The 21,364-nt window shown below is 41.2% G+C and overlaps 1 long non-coding RNA gene across 1 annotated transcript in view; it reads right to left on the bottom strand.

Moving 5' to 3' along the window:
* Nucleotides 1-21,364, bottom strand: part of LOC117803729 — a 230,317-nt gene that overhangs the window by 18,106 nt on the left and 190,847 nt on the right. The window lies entirely within an intron of this gene.

Genomic DNA, 21,364 nt, shown 5'->3' with positions numbered 1-21,364 from the left:
ACCTCTGCTAAACAGGATTAGCTTGGACATTATTCTTTATCTACCCTAGACCTGACAGCTTTTGGGTTAAGCAAGGTCTAAAGGGTGGAATACCTCTTAAAGAACTCAGGATGTGGAGGGAAATATGAAGGGGTAGAAAGATGAGAGTTGGAGTTTCCACAAATAACAGACAAGGTGAGAGGCAAAGAATATAATTTCTGTGATCATTACTGTGATCCTATTTATATCTGGACTTGTGTTGCTTATGGACCAACAGGAGACACATATCTTTGTCATTATTTAGTTTCTGGCATCCGTGTATTCCTTAAGCCTTTTCAGAGCAGACTATGTGTATCATATCTTTGGATTTTCCACTGCAACTGACATAGGTACTTGCATGTAATATGGAATCCACAGATATTTGCTGAAATTCAAATATTTGGGGGATTAGCATTCGTATCCTAGTAAATTTCAGATTATAATTTTAAGTAATTTTCTACAAGAGGATTCCTGATGACTCACATCTGGGTTTGGCTAACAACTGTTTTGGACTTCAAAAGGAACAACATCCTTTGCCATAGTTACATTTTAACTCAACCCATGCCATGATTACATACTTTGAAGATATAAATTTATTTAGATTAACAATACAAGTATGTGAGAAATCAATTCTGAAAAGGAAAATCGAGGATATAAAAAAATTCACTCCTCTATAAGAGCAGTAAGAATACTGGCAAAAATCATGAAAAGCAACCTTTTCAGAGCTCTGGAAATTAACCAACAGTCTGGAGTAATCTAAAGAGTGTTTATTCAAGAAATATGGCTAAATCATGCTAAGAATGGTGGGTGTAGTGGCATTTTAACTTGGTCTCACTCCATTCCACTCTTCCCAGTTCTGTAGTAGCTTGGAAAACCAACAGCCTCATAAGTATGGTAGCTATAAAAACAAGTAACCTAGTAGCCTCTGAAAGAGGAAAATGGTTTTGAAGCTCCCCAAAGGCCCCCTTTCCAGAAAACTGTCACTATTTGACTTGTCTTGCAGTTTGTCTTTATTTGACCTGACTCAAGCCTCACTCTGTACAAACAGCCTTTTCTCTAGGGTGTTTGTTAAAAACAATCTGTGGCATTGTTTAACATGGCAGCTCTATGAGTTGCTGATAGCAGTTGGAGCTACCAAGGGACTAAGCAAAACATTAAAAAGGAAAAACTGGGCAATGAGGTGTCCATAGAGGGTTTTGAAAAGCTCCACATATTCTTGAAAATCTAGAAGCCCACATGCAAGTGCACGCCTAGGTACATGCCCAGGAAAGACCCAAGGAGGCTCCAACTTCTCACCTCTGTTGACCCTGAGTTTCAGGTAGGCAGGAAGTGAAGGCTGAGGTGGAGTTCTCAGCTATGTGGCTGAGCATTGAAAGTACCCCCTCCTCCTTTCAGAGCTCCTTGGTAAAGGCTGGGAGATTTATTGATTGAAATCATTTGCGGAAATCTCATCTAATCACGAGCTGACCGTTTATAGACACTTCAGTGGCTGCACGTGACACAGACTATAGGCTTTCAAATTGTTTCAAGGAAGTCCATAAGCAACTAACCAGCAACAACATTAAGAACTTCAACAGCAATAAACTCTAGGCAGGGGGAGGGGAGGGAATGTTATTTCCAGAGTAACACATCATATATATATATATATATATTTTTTTTAAACTGTCCAGTTTTCTAATGCAATAGGAGAGTATGGCCCACACCCAGAGGAAAAAAAATCAGGAAAAGAAGCTATTCCTGAAGTAGACCAGATGTTGGACTTCGTAGACAAAGACTTCAAAAAAACTAAAAGGAAGTTTACGTAAATAATTAAAGGAAAGTATGAACATGATGTTTTACCAAGAAGAGAATATTAATAAAGAGATAGAAACTGTAGCGGTGTCTGGGTGGCTCCATTCATTAATCATCCGACTCTTGGTTTGGGCTCAGGTCATGATTTCAGGGTCATGAGATTGAGCATTGCATTGGGCTCCATGCTCAGTGGGGAGTCTGCTTGAGATTCTCTCTCCCTCTCCCTTTGCCCCTCCCCCCTTCATGCTCTCTCTCTCTCTCTTTCAAATAAATAAATAAATCTTTAAAAAGAGAGAGAGAGAGAGAAACTATAAAAAAGAACCCAATGGGAAATCTAGAGTTGAAAAGTTCAAAAATTGAAATGAAAAATTTGCTAGAATAAGTTACGATGTTGATTTTAATTCCCAGAGCAACCACTAAGAAAATAACAACAACAACAAAAAACAGTAAAACAAACAGCCAGGACATTAAAACAGCATACTATAAAATATCAAAGTAACACACAAAAAAGACAGGTATGGGTGAATAAGGAAACAAAAAAGGCATGAGATATATAGAGAACACACAGCAAAATGACAGCTACAAATCCTACCTTAGCAGTGATTACCTAATATAAATGGATTAATCACTTCAATCAAAAACAGAGATTGGCAAAATAGGTAAAAAAAAAAAAGGACAACAACAACAAAACAATTATATGTTGTCTACAGAAGACACACTTGGAACAAAGACAAAAATAGGTTGAAATTAAAAGGATAGGAAAATGTGTACCAGGTAAGTTGTAATCAAAAGAGAGCTGGGGTGTCTATACTGATTCAGATGAAATAGACTTCAAGATAAAAACTGTTACCAGATGTAAATAATGACATTTTATAAAAATAAAAGTATCAGGCCATCAGGAATCCTTAGCAATGATTAAGACACTACCTCTCCAACACAGAGTCCCAAAATATATTAAACAAAAAACCTGACAGAATTGAAGAGTGGAATAGACAGTTTAACAGCCACAGTTGGAAATAAGACTATCTATTTGAAAATGACTGATCTTGTTTTTAGAAAATCCCAAGGAATCCACTAAAAAGATATTAGAGCTAATAGGTGAATTTTGCAAAATATAAGGGCAATATACAAAAATCAATTTTATTTCTATGCACTAGTAATGAGTATTTTGAAAATAAAATTAAGAAAACAATTTCATTCTTAATAGCATAAAAAAGAATAAAATATTTAGGAGTAAAATTTAACAAAAGAAGTACAAGACTTACATGCTAAAAACTACCAAATCTCACTGAAAGAAATTAAGGAAGAGCTAAATAATTGGAAAGACATGCCATGTTCATGGATTNATGTTTCTTCTGAGTGCTCTTTTTCTGCTTCTTTTGGTCTCTCTCATGTTAGGAGAGCTCCCTAACTACCTGATGTGATATGATTGTCTATCCAATCAATAGTGAGACACTAAAAAAGTGCTCAGATCTTCTTTGTGTATGTAAGTGAAGTTTGTTGAGTGGGTGGCTCACTGTAGCAATTGGATGTGGATTCAGTTGTTTGTTGGGAGATTCTCAGATGTCAGTATTGTACATTTATTCACCAAGGTGGTTTGTTTCCTTGGGGAAACAATTCCCATCTGGAGGTGAAGTGTGGGGTGGGGAGAGTTCCAGTATATAGCTGTAAATAATAAAGTTTGTTGTTGTTGTTGTTATAGGTAATGCATTTAGATCCTTGACTAGAAAATAGTAAGTTTTCAATAATTATTATTTTTTTTTTTTAAAGATTTTATTTATTTATTCAACGGAGATAGAGATAGCCAGCGAGAGAGGGAACACAAGCAGGGGGAGTGGGAGAGGAAGAAGCAGGCTCGAAGAGCCTGATGTGGGGCTCGATCCCATAACGCCGGGATCACACCCTGAGCCGAAGGCAGACGCTCAACCGCTGTGCCACCCAGGCGCCCCGANCTAGTAATGAGTATTTTGAAAATAAAATTAAGAAAACAATTTCATTCTTAATAGCATAAAAAAGAATAAAATATTTAGGAGTAAAATTTAACAAAAGAAGTACAAGACTTACATGCTAAAAACTACCAAATCTCACTGAAAGAAATTAAGGAAGAGCTAAATAATTGGAAAGACATGCCATGTTCATGGATTNATTTTATTTCTATGCACTAGTAATGAGTATTTTGAAAATAAAATTAAGAAAACAATTTCATTCTTAATAGCATAAAAAAGAGTAAAATATTTAGGAGTAAAATTTAACAAAAGAAGTACAAGACTTACATGCTAAAAACTACCAAATCTCACTGAAAGAAATTAAGGAAGAGCTAAATAATTGGAAAGACATGCCATGTTCATGGATTGGAAGAAATAAATATTGTTCATACAGCAACACTTCCCCAGAGGGTCTACAGATTCAACCAATCCCATTCAGAATCCCAGCTGCCTTTTTTTAAAAAAATTAATTTACAAGCTGATCCTAAAATTTAAGTAGAAATGCAAAGGACTCAAAATAGCCAAATGATCTTTAAAAAGAACAAAGTTGGAGCACTCACATTTTCCAATTTAAAACTTAGTGTAAAGCACATTGATCAAGACTGTGGCTCTGGTATAAGGGTAGACAATTAGATCAATGGAATAGAATTGAAAATCCAGAAATAAATCCTCACAAGGTACAATCAACTGACTTTTGACAAGATTACCAAGACAGTTCAATGGACCAAAGAAGAATCTTCTCAAAAAATGGTCCTAGGACAACTGGAAATACATATGCAAGAATGAAATTGGACCCCTCCCCCACACCATACCCCCAAATTAACTCAAGATGGATCATGGACCTCAAGGTAAGAGATCAAACAGCAAAACTGAAGTAGACAATGGTTTTCTGAATATGACACGAAAAACCAAAAACCAAAGTAAAAGGAAAATACAGGTAAATTGGACTTCCTTAAAATTAAAAAAAGAAGCGTTTATGCTTCAAAAATCACCAATAAGAAAGTGAAAACACAACCCGCAGAATGGGAGAAAATATTTTCAAATATATATTTTAATATATTTCAAATACATAATATGTATATTTTATCCAGAATATACAAAGTATTCTTACAATTGAACAATAGAAGACTAAGGATCCGATTAAAAAGGAGCAGAGGGTTTGAATGGGCATTTCTCTAAAGAAGATAAACAAATAGCCAATAAGCCCATGAAAAGATGGTCAATATCATTAGTCTTTAGTAAAATACAATTCAAACCCACAATGAGATTTCAATTCCTACCCACTAGTATAGCTAAAATATAAAAAGGCAGACAATAGCAAGTGTTGGTAAGGATGTAGAGAAACTAGAATCCTTGTACATTGTTTGTAGAATCGTGAAATGGTACAGCCCCTTTGGGAAACAATTTGGCATTTTCTCAAAATGTTAAACATAGAGTTACCATAAGTCCCAGCATGCTTACATGTACACCCAGGAAAATGGAAAACTTGTCTACACAAAAACTTCAGGAATATTCTTAGCAGCATTAATTGTAATAGCCAAAAAGTGAAAGTAACCCAGATGTCCATCTATGGATGACAGGATAAACAAAATGTGGTATATCCATACAATGGAATATTATCAAAAAAGGAATAAAGTGTTAATACATTTTGCAACCTAGATGAAAATGTCATATGAAAGGAGAGAAGCCAGACACAAAATGTCACATATTGTATGATTCCATTTATATGAAATATCCATATTGGGCAAATGCATAAAGATGGAAATTAGATTCGTGGTTGGTAGAGGTGGGAAGAGTGGGAGATGAGGAGTGTCGAAAATCTTCTGAACGTGGACCCCGATGCGGGGCTCCATCCCAGATCCCTGAGATCGTGACCTGAGCCGAAACCAAGAGTCGGATGCTTAACTGACAGTGCCACCCAGGTGCCCCTTAAATTAAGGGTACATTTTACGGTATATGAATTATATCTCAGTATTACTGTCATACAAAATACTAATATGCTTTATAAAATTAACTTCCGTAGGAAAAAAAAATCAATGTCATTAGGTAAATTTCTATAAGATAAAATAACTGTGATAGGGATTCAGAATTGTCCTCCAATATCCAATTATCTCCTGGTACTCCTATCTGTGGTCATAAAGCCTTTTAACTAGACTGTGTTTCCCAGCTGCCCTTGCAAGTAGGTGTAGCCATTTGGCTGACTTCTGGCCTATAGTCCTAGAATGAATGTTTGGTGAAACTGCTCTGTTGTGTCTTTTAAAGAAAGCTGCTGGCCCCCTACTTCATCCTTCCCATTTTAGGCAGGCTGAAAGGCCGACATGGGAGTGGCGAGCCATCTTTAAATGGCTGTCAAGAGTAACACCCTAGGGCATGATGGAAAAGAAAATGGAAGGAAGTTGGGTTGCTGGGCCATCTTGAGGACCTCTTCCATATACTAGCCTTTGTTATTCTGGACACTTTTAAAGCAGTCAAACCGATCTTCTAATTTATATAATAACTCCTTGGGCTGAGGGCATGATAATTTGTTAAAGACTTTTTTTCTTTCCGTGGATCTATGATCAAATGGTTTCAAATGAACAACTCTGAGAGTACAAGGATAAACAAGGCACAGTCCTTTTCCTCTGAGAGTTCAAAGTCTAGTGGAAGAATTTGGGCCTGAATAGCTAATGCAAAATGCAACAGCGATGAAAGCAGAGATGCAAATAGAGTTCTGTGGAACTATATAAGAAATTGTGACTCGGGGCGCTTGGGTGGCTCAGTCAGTTAAGTGACCAACTCTTGATTTTGGTTCATGATCTTAGTCTTGAGATCCATGGGGGCTCCACGCTTAGCAGGGGGTCTGCTTGAGATTCTCTCTCTCCCTCTCTTGTCTCCCCCCCCCACCTCTCACTGTGCACACGTGCGCATGCATGCACTCACTCTCTAAAAAAAAAAAAGAAGTTGTGACTGGAGGAAGCTGGAGAGAATGAGCGGGCATGAGTTGGAAAACCCATTTGCAAGTGGATGAAGGTAACACAATTTTTTCCTTCCATTTCATATGGATGAAGGTAACACAATTTTTTCCTTCCATTTCATATGCTCTCATCTTCTATAATGTGGTTTTGTATCTGGATAATTGGAGCTGTTAATCTATTCAAAACCTTTTTATTTTGAAAGAATCTTAGAGCTATGGAAGAATTCAAAGTTAGTACAGAGAATTCCTTTTTTTCCCTCTACACCATTCACCCAGCTTGCCCTAATGTTAACCTTATACTTAATCCTAATACTGATGCTAATCCTGATACTAAGAAAGTAACTAAGGGTGTGTGTGTGTGTAGAAAAATATATATAATTTATATATATATATGTATATATATAAAATAAAGTATAACACTATTAACTAAACTTCAGACTTTGTCAGATTTCCCCCATTTTTCCTGTAATATATGCACTTTTTTTCTATCCTCAGATCCAATCCAGGACCCAATATCACACCTGGTCTTTAACTTGAAATTCTCCTTAGCCTGATTTACATAACGGGCTATTCACGGAGTCTCTGTCCAGGCCATCTGAAATCAAGAAGCCTGGAACGGGAGCTATAACATGCTGGTCGAGGCTCAGATCAGTCATTAACAAAGTCCTAGCCCTGTCAAGTGGACGGTTTGGGGATCAAACATGAAAGCACTCTGAAAATCATAAACTGACTCTCCTCCAGCGAGATCATGTATTCTTTCATCAGTCATTCGGAAAACCTTTCCTGAGGGCCAGCCGAATTTTAGACACTGCTAGGCACAGCGGCCACAGGACCCATGACTCCCATTCATCTTTTGCCGGAGCTTCTAGTCTCATAAGGCTGATCCTTAAGTATTTATCGAATGCCTACCATGGGTCCTATGCTACTTATTGTTCACTTTCCAGGAGGGTGCACTGTCTGAATAGTCCATTGCAGGCCTGAAAGAGTTAACGTGTTGCAAACACCTCGGGCAGGGCCTGGGGAGTCTCTCCCTCCGTGAAGCCCACAGATGCATTAGGGCTCGAGTCTGTATTTTCTTTTCCTCTCTGTTTATGTCTCTGTTTTCTGTAAAGTCTCCTAACCTGCCGGAGGATCCACCAAGTTCTCGGACAATGCTATAAATTTCATTAAGAAGATGAAGCCTTATGGGGCAATTAACTCCGAAAGTGGTACAAAGCTAGAGCAAGGAGATACTGGCCTGTAGTACTTAGCACTTAGCTCCGAAATGGAGATAAGCCCTATCAAGTCGGGGTTGTGTTTAATGTTCGCTGCCGCTTCCATACCACAGCTACAACCTAGCGGTCACCGTGTTAACACTCCCCAATATCTATTACAATTAGTTTTTGATTAAGAGGCCTTACATGGCTTTTGAAGCCTTTTATGTTGTGTCAAATGGCCAGTGATGGAGTGACATGCGCAGACACCTCCCCGTAACAAAGCATCTTGTAAAAGGTTTCAAGTGAACTATTTTATCATCCTAATGGAAACCAGATGACTCTAACTCCCCCCCGTAATTTCAACTATTTACTGAAGAGTCCTTGTTTTGAATTACTTAAAGATTTATTCTTAAATGCCTACCTCACGCATTAAGAATCGCTCAGAATGGAGCCGTTTGGAATTTGGGAAACGCTTTTAAAGGTGACTGGGGCAATTTTCACAGGAAATTTATCGTATTTTATTTTATGTTTTCTCTTGATTTTTAAAGGAGGAAATACCTCTGTCTTTTTCTAGTATTTAATTATTATTCTAATCATTGTGTGGGAAGTCTCTTTCTGTGGAGTTATGCTTTCTCTGCTGGGGTTTTTAGGCAATAAAGTTTATTTTTTAAGAGAGTGGTCACTGGTATTTTGTCAGGGGAAAAAAAACAACTTTATTTAATTATGTAAGATTTCATTCTGCACAAGCACAAAATGCATGTTATTTTTATAAAGGTATAGGACATCAAAGAGAGAAGAATTATTTAAAAAATTTTTATGATCTATAAATATACTTGTAAATTTAATGAAAATAGTATGTAAATAGGATATAACACGTGAATGTGAAACATATCAGCGTTTTTTTTGACTGCCTTTTTAACGGCCTTTTTGACGTTGGCCACGTACTTCCCTTTGAACCTGTTTTGTCGTCTATGATCTGGGATTGGCCCACATGCGCCCTGAGTTTTCACTCACCTCTAGAAGTCATTGGTTCTGTGATATCCGATGTGCTGGAGACTTGGCTCCTGGAGCACAAAGGCCTCATCTCGGGGAGGCAGTGTGTATACTGGGTCAAGTCCTGTTGACAAGTGTGTACCCTTCCGTGTGGGTACCCAACTCATCAAGACTCAGATTTTCCCACGTGTAAAATAAGGACACTGTTCTCTACTTCAATTACAATTGTAATTTTAATTTGGTTCAATTAAAAAGTAAAATCAGGCGTGTAGAGTGCCCCATAAATGGTAGCCTTTCAATAATTTCTATTTTCCCTTTTTTCTTTCATATTCTGTCTTGTTGAACAGTATCTAGCACAGCTTCAATGAACAAAATTACCATAATGTTTGTCACATACATCATTCTATTATAAGCTTTCAGTGAGCACTTGTTAAGTGCTGGGCGTCCTACTAAGCCTGAGAATCCTGATATTAGAGGCAGAATCCTTGCTCGTGTGCAGATTGGGCCACAGACAGTAGATGATATTTTTATTTATTTATTTATTTATGTATTTATGTATTTAAAGATTTATTTATTTATTTCAGAGAGAGCGCAAACGTGCAAGTATGTGTGAGTGGAGGAGGGGCAGAGAAAGAGAGAGAATCTCAAGCAGACTCCCTGCTGAGTGTGGAGCCCAACACTGGGCTCAAGTCCTGGGGCCCTGAGATCATGACCTGAGCTGAAACCAAGAGGCTCAACCAACTGAGCCACTCAGGTGCCCCAATAGAGAATTTTAATAGTCAGAGATGCGTGGAGGAGAATCAACCATCCGGTCCATATTCCAGTTGGGGCTTTATCATTCATAGGGTGACTGCTTTTCTACATGGTCCCATAGCCATCCCAGGTAGTCTTCTCAACCACCTGCTGAGCAGAGCAGGCCGGGCACCATCAGCTCCATTTTACAGATGAGGACACTGAAGAACTGAATTTTTGGATCTTGTATTACAGTGATTAATAAGATTCATAAGATCTTTCAAAATAAATTTTGTTACCATCAGTGTCATTGCAGTGAACACATGCATAAATTTAGACCAAGAAAGAAAGCTGTAACAGATTCATTTATGAATATATTACTTACCAGAGTCTTTTTTGTAAGTGTTATTGGTCTGGGGTCCATTCATTCTATTCATCTACACATTCATTCTACACAAATGTGCTGCTTTCCAAGCACAGGGAGAGATGGTGGAGGTTCCAAGATTGAATTTAGCTGCCCCTGCCTTCCTCGAAGAGTTCACAGCCCAGTGGGGACATATGTCCATCCGTGGTACCCGTGACTGTAGATATGGGTGCAGAGGTGGGTGCAAAGACAGAGCTTGACAGAGAACATGGTGCAGAGGCACCCTGGACAGAGGAGAGGGCTTAGGTGAGGTTTCTGGGAAGAGAAGACACCTGAACTTAGCTGAATTTTATGGGACAAATAAGGAATTGCCTGTGTCAAAAGTGAGGGTGATGTGGATGTGGCTTTAGGCTAAGAGAGGGTAGGAGAGATGAGAAACCATGGTTTACAGGGTCAACTGTCAATGGCGAGGAGAAACCACGGTGGGCAGGGGGCTGTGCTGAAGGAGGGAGGGACCAGACCGTGACACCATTAGACCGACACCTGTCTTTCCACAACGTCTTCAGGACCAAAATCCCACGCAGCCTCTGTCGTTTATATGAAAGTCTCACATTTAACTAGTAAACATGCCCTGTACCTTATTTTCTTTCCACTTCCTCTCAAACCTGTCTCGTTTGCTGCTTTTGGCAAGTCTGGTTTTATAGTCAACCTTAGCAGTTGGTTAGAGGCTGTTATTAGTATAACCAACCTTAAATAATTTGATTTTCAGGTTGGGTACGTCACAATACCTCCTGTGGGCTTGGTAGCCAAACTATGCATTTATTTAAAAATTGCTTTCTTCACATTATATTTGAAAGTAATGCTACTCACTCAGCTGTAAACCATTAGGCCACGTATATAAAAGGATCTCATTCGACTTTTATTCACAGAGTTCTGAGAATAAGGTTTAGGCCCTTACAGATATTCCAGTTTTCTATTAAGTCTATTGTCTTATTTTATTAGTTTTCTTTAAAAAATATTTTTATAGAGAACAATGTGTTTGAAGGAGAAGAGAGACCGCAATAAATTTTAAAGCTACACCCATACCCTCTTCCTCCTCCGTAAACTTTCAGGGATTTTTGTTTATTTATTTATTTATTTTACATTTAGACAAGGGATTTAAACTGGGCTGGTATGGTCTGCAGTACATGGGTAATGTTTGGCCCGAGGAGGGTATCAATGAGTTGTCAACATTTAAAAGTCCAGAAATCTAGAAATTCCACATGAAATCTGGCTTCCTTAAAAATTTTTAAAAATGTGTGGTTCCTGGGTGGCTCAGTTGGTTAAGCATCCGACTTTTGGGTTTGGCTCAGGTTGGGATCTCACGGTCATGAGATCGAACCCCGCATTGGGCTCCATGCTCAGCACGGAGTCTGCTTAAGACTCTCTCTCCCCCTCACTCTCCCTCCCCCTCTGTGCCTCCCCACTGCTCTGTCCCTCTCTAATAAATAAATCAATATTTTAAAAAAATTTTATAATGTGATGTCACGGACTTACAGGATAGCACACTGTGGGGCTCAGGCACATTCAATCCCATAGTCCTGGGGGCTCATCTTATTCACCAAGTCTCACCGTCTTGTCCCCCTGATACCCCCATGCCTTTGCCTTCATAACTACAACTCTGGCTTGGCATTTCCCAATAAAACGCGAAAGTGAAACTTATGTCCACACCAAAACCTACAGATGACTGTCAATAGCAGCGAGAAAAAGATCAGGGGTGGTTGGAGGGAGAGACAGGCAGAGCACAGAGGATTTGTAGGGCGGTGAAAATACTCTATATGATACTATAAAGATGGATACATGTCATCCCATATTTCTCCAAACCCACAGAATGTGCAAGACTGAGAGTGAACCCAAATGTAAAAACCATAAACTCTGGGTGAGAAGTATGTGTCAATGTGGGTTCATCAACCGTAACAGACGTACCACTCTGGTGGGGGATACAAGCAGAGACGTATGGAAGTCTCTATGCTTTCCTCTCATTTTTTCTATGAACCTTAAAAAGAAGTCTTAAAAAGCCCCCCCCCCACCAAGTAGGGGGAAATGCCAATCAGCACATGCAAAATTTAATCCCCCCCAGTTCAGAAGTTTTAATAGAACATACAGGCATAAAAACTGAGAGAGCTAATGCTTTTAGAGAGACCTTACAGGTTAGTGAGAAAATAGATTTCTTGATCAATTTTATAGACTGCCGCAGTAAGAGGACAATGGAACAGTCAGTGATAGGCTGAGTATAACTTCTCAAATAAAATTTTCACCCAGAAGTTTTCTTCATGATCTTGTGTCTTATCGTGACCATCTCAAAACTGCTTTTGGGGTGTGAATCCAAGAAATGGAAACACGGAATAGTAAGTTTTCACTCTCTAGCTACCAGAAATCCCCACTGGGTTTTTTTCTCATTCTTGGGGGGGGGCGTTCCTTGGCACCTACTTTCCCGAGCTTGTTTGAAAGTGCTAAGTTTTTCCTGGTGTTAATTATTAATGTGACCTGTTTACGTTCCAGTTATCCAGCTAACCATTAATATCTGTTTACTCATTGATGACCTTTGCAATTTCGTACTTCTCCCTTGGCTGTAAATGTCAAACCCCCCCCCACCATTTTTTTTCATATGTGCCATGTTCTCTTCCTATCTACTGGCTCTCTCCAGAAACTCCTTCACAGAGTAAAATAGTATGGGACAACACAAATGTGATATTCACATCTATGAAAGAAAAGACAAGTGCTTTTGTGTTATGAGGGCTAAGACACAGAACGTTCCTTTTTGGAATGAGCAAGAAATACCCACAAATGGCAGGTGCAAAGATCCTTGGCCCTGAGGGATGGAGGGGTGGTGGTGGAGGGGGGTGGGGAGGGAAGAAAAGTTCTGCTTCAGTGGAGAGAAAACTAAGGAGGGGACTCTGAACCAGTCCTGGGGAACGGAGCCCGATTTTCTTTTTTTCCAAATGTCAGTATAAGCACTTGCACATTCAAGCAAGCCTGCAGGATTTATCTCTAGTTCCCCAATCAGTCTACATTAACCCCAACACTAGCAAGACATTACCATTCTGCTCACTTGTAATGGCTAAAGCCGAGATTAAGCAATGCAGCTGGATTAGGGCTGCAACTGGTGACCTTAATTTTACCCATCATTGGAGCCTGTGTATATTTGACTCGTCTTAATTGCATTTACCTAATTTAAACAGACAATAGCAGCGCACAAAAAATTTTTTAGCCCCAAATAATCAGAAAAGGAAGAGGAGCTATTTCTTAGAAACGAAGCCCAGAGCACTCTAGGTCTGGCCGCTACTGGGGTAACAAAAGCGACGGTTTTTCTTTGCTTTGCTCCATTAACATACCAGCACAGGGAAGGACCCATTGAAATATTATTATCTTTGCATAACAATACAATTTTAAAGTCTCACGGCGCTGCTTTATTGAAATGTTTTAAAATATTAATATCACCCCGGCCATAAATAACCATTATGGCATTCATAGAGATTAAAGTTTTGAGATATGCCCTGGGTGTACATTCACATTTTCTCGTTCATTGAGTTCTAACTTCAGTAAAATTAGTTTTTTTAGATACAGCCCTGAACACTTGCTGTGACTGTCACTTCGTGTTGAATTTATCATATAGAATTTAAGGCGGAAGACTGGGGAGCAATCTGTCACAAACGATTGTATTCGTAATCTTCGAGGGTCGGGATGGGGGCTGGGGAGAAGATAAGCATTCTAGAACGCTGCTGCTCTTCATCGCCGAGACCGTTCATTCGGCTCCAGCCGCGGGGGCGGTGATGGGATTTGCGTAGACTGTATCATGCGTTTTCTTCAAGTCTGCCTCTGTGTCGGGCCGGCTACCCCGTACTTTATGCACATAAATGCCTCTCAGGTTTTCTTGGCTCAATGATCACTCAGCTTGTCTTTCCCAGTGAGTTCGGTAATAAATAGATATATGGGCTGGACGTGGGGTGTTCTGACTTAGTTAGATCCTCTCGTGTCCTAGAATAGACACGTGGACTCAATCATTGCGCCAGCTACAAAACACAGACTTCCAAGGAAACACAGGGACCAGGGTTTTATGCTAAGTTTACAATGACAGGACCTGAAAAGCAATTCAAAGTCAAGGTTAGTACTGCAACTTCATGTCAGTCCCATGCATCTAGGGGGAAAAAACGGTCCAAAAGCACATGATTTTCCTTGAAGACTGAGTGGCTATTGGGGGAATTTGAAATTATAGGTAAGTAGAACAGTCGAGTTCATTCTCGAACTCGTTGAACGTGTAGGTTTTGCTCTGGGAACAAAGCAGAGTATTTTCCCAAGACTGTGATTCAGTGGTGTATATTTTCCCTCTGATGTGCAGGGCAGGATTTCTTCACAACCTCTGGATTCTGGAAGTCGACTACCCTTATTAGCTTACAGATCTCTATCTGGGTATCAAAAATCAGAGGCTTTGAACTTTGCCGATCAGAATCCCACATTTACATTTCCTGTCCATGTCACATGGTCAACAAGCTTAATTGACACGTGGAAAATTTCCTTTACACATCTTATTCAAGGCAACACTGGAAATTTGGGTTTCTGGAATGTGCCGGCAGCTCTGAGCTGTCTTGGCTTCTCCACTGTTGGCTTGGTCCGTGGCCCAGTATGATGCAAGCTGTGCAGAGCTCAGAACTCAAATTAACTGCTGGGGCAGTATTGGGAGTGTGCTTGGGCCCAGGAGCTTTTCAGAGGGGTGGAAGTGGGGGTGGAGGGGGCTCCCAGCTCACTTCCCACTGTGAGGCAGAGGTTACCATTGTTTGGAAAGACTCGGGCCATTAACTTCTGCAGGAAACCTGTCCTCATTCCCACCCTTCAGTCTCCTGAGGGGCCCTTGCCCAGGGCCCCCATGGGGATCCTGGGATTATCCCATTCATAGCACTTAGCACATTGCATCGAAAGATCCCCTCCTGTGTCTCTTCTCCAACTAGACCTCGGCACCCAGCACAGAGTCTGACATACTGAGATGCTTTCTAGAAGCAGCCAGGGCATCTGGGTAGGCTGTCGGGCTAAGCAGGACTAGCCACTGGAATGGTAATAATAATTAATAATAATAATAATCTTCTCATTATTGCACAGCTACTCAATGGCTATAACTGCTGAGCTGGAGGATTTTCTCTGTCTTGAGTTTACAGACAAGAGACTTGGCAGGGTCGAGTATGGTACCCAGGGTAAGTCAGGAAGCAGGACAGCTGAAGGGGAAGAACTGGAATCCTGATGCCTTCTACTTGATTCTGTCTTCCAACCGCACGCAACTCTGCTTGATCTGAATAAAGACACTATTTCCGTCATCAGAGTTTAGTCCGGTAGGAGTCACAGCGCCCGTGAAGTCCAGAAAGAGGATTCTTGTTCAAAAAGAAGCAGGTCCAGGCCTTGCCTCTGTCCCCCTTCTACTGGCACTCAGATTACCTTTTTTTTCTATTAGTTTTTAGTCTCCGCAGCATTTCCTTCTTAACATTTTACAATACATTGGTGGCCTCTTTAAATATTCCTACCTGAGTTAGACTCCTGGCTTTACCACGTCTATCTGTGCGATCCTGGGCAAGTTGCTTGCCGTCTTTGGGCCTCCCTTTCCTTATCTGTGATCCGTGTGCATGAGGCTGTCTTGGGAAGCAACTGTTCTATTACTTGTAAAGATCCAAAAACAGTCTGAGAGAGGGAGCAGACGTGAGAGACCATGATTTATCATTTCCCTCTATCCCTGTCTCCTCTGGGGACGCTATCCCGGCCTGCACAAGCCTTCATTACTTCCGTGGTTCTGCTTCCCATGGGTGCTTTGGGGGTGCAGGGAACAGTTGGTGAATGTTTGCTGAGCCTGGACGCCTGCGCCTGGTCCTAGCATCTAGTTACAGCCATCTCCTGATGGTCCAACCGCTTCCCCAGGGGGTGGCTACAGATGGGGGCCAAGGTCCTGCTAGGAGCTTGGTCTTCTGGTCTTCACCCCCCTTCCTGGCTATCAACATCTCTCTCCCCTTCCCTTCTTTCCTCTCTCTCTGCTCTCAAAGTTCCCAAGCTTCTCCCCTCTCCCTCCCAGTTGGCATGGTCTCCTCCCAGCGCATGGGGGCTTTGGGGAAACAAAAGCCAGGTGTCTTGGCTTTGGCCTCTCAACACGAACGTCCCCCTGGGGCAGGAGCACAGAAAAGCCTGGCTTCCTTTGTAGAGCAGAGAGCAGGCAAACGCCGAGATAAAAACACAAATTAATATATCAGTAAATTATCCTGCCACGCTGACATACTCTCTAATCAGGAGGACAGGGAAAACATGGGGAAGATGCCAGCAAAGAATCTGGAGGAGGAGGGAGGAGCCAGCGAGACAAGGGCTGGAGGAGGAGCAGACCTTTGGGAGGCTTCAAAGTCTGAACTCTTCCCCTGAGATTTCACCGAGTGTGTGGGGAGCCGCAGCCCGCTGCCCGTGGAGGGACGGGCAGAGAGGCAAGACAGAAGGAAATGAAGAATAAAAGGAACCTATGAAGAAAAAGACAGGGCAGAAAAGGCAGGTAATGACAAATAATCGAGAGGTGCGCACGACTGGGAGCTTACTGTGTGCCAGGCACGGCTAGTGCTCAGCCTGGATGCAGTCTGACTGTGCTGCCAGCGTCCCGGCACCTTCCATACCGCGCATGCTTGCTGTTATCCCCATTTGGAAGATGAGAACACTGAGGGTGCCATGAATAAAGCTGCACGGACATGGCCAATTTCCCACCTCTAGTGATGGGGCTGGGTTTTCAGCCAGAGAATCTGCAGCTGCACTTAACCACTTTGCTCTCAGGCTCCCCACTAACAAATCCTTGTTTTGATCAAACAGTGGTGCCGGAAATTAATTTCATCGGCGGATACCTGTGAGGCCAAGAAGACATGAAGAATAGAAAGAAAGGGGTGCCTCGGTGGCTCCGTCGGTTAAGCGTCTGCCTTCACCTCAGGTCAGGATCCCGGAGTCCTGGGATCGAGTCCCACGTTGGGCTTCTTGCTCAGCAGGGAGCCTGCTTCTCCCCTTGCACCTTACTCCAATTATGTTCTCTCCTCTCTTGAATAAATAAATAAAATGTTTAAAAAAAATAAGAATTGAAAAGAAAATGAGGCTCTACTCCCAGGACTTCAATATGAGCACATGTTCCAAAGTGAAGAATAAAGCAATCACATCCTATTCCAACCAATGAAGAGTTTCCGTAAACATGGCCTCATTGGCTCCACCCAATGCTGTCAGATAGACCAAACCCAAGTATCATTGCCATTTTATAGATTTGGAAACTGAGGGTGAGGGAAATTGAATAAGAGGCAGAGTTCAAGACTGAACACAAATCTATTGGCTTGAAATTCAGTGCCGACGGGATGGTGCGTGTTATCCGTCAAGGTGTTCCCCAGCCCCACACTCAGGAGCTGGCCAGAGGAGGGGAGGAATGGAATCTTCCTTGACCCCACGCAGACTGCTGGGCTCACTCAGGGGCAACACACACTCAAGATCAGATGGTGGGGACTGTACAGATGGGGAGGGAATGGAGATTTTTAGGAGGCTGTCAGTTTCAAGCTTTAGATTCAGCAGAACAGGGGAGGGAGTGGGGATTCAAGATACAAAGTGAATGTGGCGGAAGAGAGCAAGAGCAGCCAAAAGGCGCGAAATCATGAGACAAAAAGGAAATGCAGGTGGGACCGAAGAATGGCTTCCGACAGTAGAATGCTGGGCATGCAGTTTGGAGAAGAAAAAGATGGGAAAACAAAGTAGGCAGCGCAAAAGGAAGGAAGTGGAGAAGAAAGTGAACATGTGGACAGTTTGGAAGTTGTCCTCAGGAGCTAGAAACGTTGCCTGGAATTTGGACAAAACGGATGGCTGTGTTAAGGGAATATCAAGTGTGGGGGCAGGAGAGGAAACACCTGTGTAAAGAATGGTGTGGGAGAATCAGGGCCACACCTAGACCAGAAGATTCGGGCAGACCGGTGGACATCATTATGATGAGAACAGAAAATAGCATCGCTAAGTTTTGGCCAAAATAAAAGAAAAAAAAGGCGGGCAATGGGAAAAGGAAGGACAAAACAAAACAAAGCCAATGTTCTTTTCAGAAGTTGCTAGAATCATAACAGAAATGTTTCAGCCTTAACTATTAGACCAACATTTCCTGAACGTGGCTGTAACAGCCCCTCCTCTTTTTTATTATTTTTTTTATTTGTAAAGACCTTCTTTCATATCTTGTGGGGCTATTCTTTTATTGGTATAACAGTATTAAGGTAAGCCTCTTTTGCCCATAAATTCACCCTCCCGAATTATAGTAGGTTTTGAGTTTTCAATCGTGGCTAATAATCCTTCCCTTTTTTGCTACTTTCACGGTGTCCGCCTACGTATGACATCTGGTAAGGTATGGGCTGGAAATCCAGGCTTGTCAGCATTTTCCCTGTGTACCTATCCCAGGAGGGTGGGTGTTGGCTTCAGGGACGCCTCTGGGAGTGTCTGCATCTGCCCTGGGCCCTGATGCTCTCATGGTGATTTTGCCCGCCCTTGGGATTTTTCCTGCTTACTTCCTTGGCTCTTAGCTTCCATTCAGAAAGCAGAATTTTCCAGCTAATTGACCTCTAAATAGTTGAAGCATGATTGTGTTATTGCTACTAATATTGGCATTGCATAAAAGCAACAAAATCAGCCTGCAGATTATACACTGCCGAAGCCCTTTAAAGAAACAGTTAATCCAGAGATTAGACTGCATATTTCGAGGACGTTTTCAAATTTTTTATCATGCACACATGCTCATCTGATGCTTGTAACAGTGGCAAGCATATTGTTTGTCAAACGATCGTGTGCCATAGTGTGAGAAAGACAAGCCAACCTACCAGTGAGGTTAAGAAGCCAGGAATTTGGCCTTGATCAAACACATTCCTCTTCTTCCTACGACTCCGTGGGGCTAGAGTGTAAACTCACTGGGGGGATTTACGCTGTTTTCCACGAGTGGAGTCGATGGAGGCATCGCATCTTTTTTGAACAAACTACAGACCCAGAATTTACACAATGTAGAAATTAAGGTTGACCTCTTGCTGTTAGATGGGCTTCGCCAACGAATACATCCCTATCACTAGCCCCAAAGGTCACCCCCAAGATACTTCTTCGGGTGAAACTAAGAAAGGGCATTTGAATCCAAACAGTTGCATGGAAGGAAAAGAAAAGTTAACATTAAAATGGCTTCCAGGTGAAGGGAAAGAATGGTGTCACTTTGTGCTACAATTAGAGTAATTTGTTTCATACCAGGCATTACTTTTGCCCCCCCCCAACCAATATTTTATCACGAAAGTTTTCTCTTGAAGAATAAAATTTACTATGGAAGATTTTAACCAAGGAAGTTGAAAGAAGGGAACAGAGAATGTCCAGACACCCACCATCAAGATTTCACAATGAGTATTTTACTCCGGTTGCTTTATCCCATATCTTATCATCTATCCATTCTTCTACCCGATCATGGTGTCCTGTTGATGTTTTCATGTTGATTTTTGGATACATTTCAAAACAAGTTGCAGGTGTTGATACCCTTCCCCCACCAACCAGGTCAGCATGCAGATCATTAAGTAGGATTCAATATTTGTGGACAGGATTTTGTTTTTGAGAAAGATCCAGTGTCATGTACAAATCGTAAGTTCATCTTTAGATTTATTTTGGCAAATGTACGCAACTCTGTAACCCAGATGACTGCCAAAATCTGGAACATTTCCATCATTCCAGAGAGTTCCCTCATGCCCAACCCAGCCAATCCCTGCCCCATCCTCCCATAGACAACTGGCGTTCTCATGTTTTTTTTTTTCCACCATAGATTAGTTTTGCTTGTTTTAGATTTTGATATACGTGCTATGATCCCATAAGAACACTTTAAGTAAGGCTTTTTCACTTAGCATAAAGATTTGGAGATTAATCCATGTCGTTGGTTGTCTGGGTGGTATATTCCTTTCTACTGCTGAGTACTATTCCATTGTATGAATATTAGCGCTGGGTGCTATTTTAAGAAGGATAAAATACATAGTACCAGAGAAAGTCCAGGGAAAGGTTTCTAACATAATGAGAGGTTGGGGGAGGGAAGGGGATTTGAGATATTTACAGTAAAATAAAGGAGCACATTTAAGAAAAGACATGAGAACTCCCTTCAAATATCGAACATAGGGGTCAGCAAATGTTTTTGGTTAAGGCCAGACAGTCAATATTTCATGCTTTGTTGGGCCATATGGTTTTTGTTACGACTACTTAATTCTGACCTGGCAGTAGAAAGCAGCCCCAGACCATGTATAAATGAAGAAGTGTGGTTGTGTTCCAATAAAACTTTATTTGTGGACACTGAGATTTGAATTTCAAATATTTTCATGAAGTATTATTCTTTTTTCAATTTTTTTCAACCATATGAGTAGTTGAAATCCATTCTTAGCTCACGGCCCATACAAAAACAGGCCACCGTTGGCTAACCCCTGATAGAAAGGACTGTCAAACCAAAGAAGGAATAATTAGGACTCTGTTTAAGGCTAGTGGGCCATATGAAGACTGAAAGAGGCAGATTTGGCTCAGAGAACTAAAGACCTTTCCATTAAGTCGTGTTGAAATGTACCCTATGTCCTCACCCTGTCTCGCTCCCCTGTCCCCACTGGTGCCATAGAGCTAAAGGGACAGGCTCCAGACCCAGTCTCTTCATTCTATTCCCTAGCTCCTTTCTGTGCAGCTGTGTGACCTGGTGCAAGTTATTTAACCTCTTCCTGTTTCCTCTGATCCATATATAATGGTAGAGGCATTGTAAAGACTCAGTAAGTTAGTAATTACAAGTCCGAAGAACAGCACGATTTACAATCAGTACTCCGTATACACAGTACAGCGTCTGGCATGTGGAGTGTGAGAAGTTAGTGTCATTATCATAATAATTATCATCCTTATATTGTTGTTCTGTTATTACCCCCGAGAGGCTGGATAGACACATACGATCATTTTGTTGAAGGAATTCCTACTTTTCATGGTAGGTTGAACTAATAGATGCTTAGATGCTTTCCAGTTCCAACAATCAAGTGTTCTGTTCAATTTAGTGCCGAGGGCTCAACCCTGAGACTCAACTGCTGTTGAAATCCAAGAAGACACAGCACAGTATTTTAATCATTCACGTTAGCTAGCTTGCACAATAAGGCAAAAGAGTATTTCGTTTCTACTTGATCTTTCCCAGTCTTGGATCTCGGACTTACCTCGCAGGGCACCTTATTAACTCTAAAGACTTTTGTAGGTGCTGACTGGTAGTAATGCTACTTTGATTTGTTTTCCATAGGAGAAAGTGAAGGGA

Source organism: Ailuropoda melanoleuca, chromosome 9, assembly GCF_002007445.2.
Source record: "Ailuropoda melanoleuca isolate Jingjing chromosome 9, ASM200744v2, whole genome shotgun sequence".
In the NCBI taxonomy this organism is placed as follows: Eukaryota; Metazoa; Chordata; class Mammalia; order Carnivora; family Ursidae; genus Ailuropoda; species Ailuropoda melanoleuca.
Note: the sequence above shows the minus strand (reverse complement) of the source record. Positions and strands in the feature narration are given on the sequence as shown.